The sequence below is a fragment of the Salvelinus sp. IW2-2015 genome, linkage group LG32 (assembly GCF_002910315.2).
Source record: "Salvelinus sp. IW2-2015 linkage group LG32, ASM291031v2, whole genome shotgun sequence".
NCBI lineage: Eukaryota > Metazoa > Chordata > Actinopteri > Salmoniformes > Salmonidae > Salvelinus > Salvelinus sp. IW2-2015.
Window position 1 is genome coordinate 34138787 of NC_036871.1, and position 2651 is coordinate 34141437.

A 2651-nucleotide genomic window follows, 5' to 3' on the forward strand; every position below is an offset into this window, starting at 1 on the left:
GTGTGTGTGTTTAAGAGAGCAGTCTTCTTTCTCTTCCCTGTCAGTTTTCATCATCATTTAGCCAGATTATCGTGGAGGGGAATGGGCTCCACTTAAAGAGAACTGTATCTGTATTGCGGTAATGAGAGTGGTAACAGTGGTGATCTGTTCTCAGTGATACAGCCTGCTGTATATTAGTAGAGGAACTGTGGAGAAGGATTTATGAGATAGAGTCAGGCTGGGGGTGTTATTCACAGAGCAGGACTGCTGTGGTGGTAACACAATGTGCATATGTGTGTTCAATGGAATTCAAGCCAATTCAATAAACTGTATTGTTCCCCAAGGGTATATTGTTGCTGGGCTGATGGTGACAACACCGACAGAACATACAACAGCTAACATCTCTCTCTCTCTCTCTCTCTCTCTCTCCATTTCRCCCCCACCCCTCTCTCTCTCTCTGTATCTCCCTCTCCCTCTTTCCAATAGAAACAAGATGGTCAGTTCACAGTGATCCAGCTGGTGGGCATGCTGCGTGGCATTGCGTCGGGCATGAAGTACCTGTCTGACATGAGCTACGTTCACCGAGACCTGGCCGCCCGCAACATCCTGGTCAACAGCAACCTGGTGTGTAAGGTGTCTGACTTRGGCCTGTCACGAGTACTGGAGGACGACCCTGAGGCAGCATACACCACCCAGGTAAGACAGACACACACACTTATACCACATGGGTAAGACAGACACTCACCCTTATACCACATGGGTAAGACAGACACACACACTTATACCACATGGGTAAGACAGACACTCACCCTTATACCACATGGGTAAGACAGACACACACCCTTATACCACATGGATAAGACAGACACTCACCCTTATACCACACGGGTAAGACAGACACTCACCCTTATACCACACGGGTAAGACAGACACTCACCCTTATACCACACGGGTAAGACAGACACACACCCTTATACCACACGGGTAAGACAGACACACACCCTTATACCACACGGGTAAGACAGACACGACCTACTTATACAACGGGTAATGACAGACACAGCACCTTATTACACAGGGTAAGACAGCCAGCTCATTATACCAACGGGTAAGAGCAGACATAACCTTTAAAACGGGTAGACAGACATCACCCTTCATACACACGGGTAGAAGAACACACTAATTATACGACACGGGTAGACATACACACCCCATATACCAACGGGTAAGGCAGACACATTCCCTTAATTATACCCAAGGGTAAGACAGACCCAAGCCATTATACCACAGGGTAAGACAGAACCCCCTTATACACACGGGTAGACAGAACACACCTATTGATCACACGGGTAGACCAGCGACTCACCCTTATACCTACACGGGTGAAGAAAGCAGCATTTACAACAGACCACCATTATCCCACACGGGATAGACAGACAACTACCATTATACCACCACGGGTAAGACAGACACACATCTTATACAACGGTAATTTGGACAGACACACTCACCTTCATACACACGGGTAAGACAGACTACCACATTATACACCGGGTAAGACAGGACACACAACCTTATACCACAGGGTAACGCTCACCATATCCACACGGAAAGCAGGACACACACCATTACCCTACATCAGGGATAAAGACAGAACACCAGCATTATACAACCACGAGTAGACAGACTCACTATACACACGACTAGCAACTCCTATACCGACCAGGTAAGACAGACACACTCCTTATACACATCGGGTAGAGGCAGACAATTCCGCTTATACCACATGGGTAAGGACATGACACACACCATTATTAACCACAACGGGTAAGACAGAACACACACTTTTATACCAGGGTAAGACAGACACACACCCTTATACCACACGGTAAGAGACACCTCCCTTATACCACACGGGAAGAGGACACACTCCTTTACGCACATGGGAGACAGACGCACACACCCTTATACCACACGGGTAAGACAGACAACCAACTCATTATACCAACGGGTAAGAAAGGACCACACCTTATACCACATGGTAAAGCGGACAACCCTTTACCCGTAAGAAAGACAACCCCTTATCCACCCGCGCGGTCCACCGGACAGGTAAGACAGGACCACAACACATTATACACACGGTAAGACAGAGCACTCACCCTTATTTACAAAGGGTAAGACAGACACACTCCCTATTATACACAGGATAAGACAGACCACCAGACCTATACCACGGGTAAGGAACAGAACACACCCCTTATACCACACGGGTAAGACAGACACACCACCCTTATAACACGGGTAAGACGGGCCAGACACTCCTTATAACCCACTGGGTAAGCAGACACACTCCCTCTTTATACCACACGGTAAGACAGACACACTACCCTTATACAGCGGGTAGACAGTACCCACACCTTATACGCACCACGGGTAAGAACAGACAAGCTCCCCTTATACCAACGGGTAAGGCCAGAACACTCCTTATATCAATGGGTAATGACAGACAACAACCTTATAAACGGGTAAGGACCGACAACAGATTATACCACGTGTGAAGACGGGACAACAGCTGCCTTATACCACATGGAAAGACCAGACCAGCCAAACCTTATACCTAGCGGGTAAGACGACCACTCCGTTATACCGCAGGGTAAGCACAGCATCACACA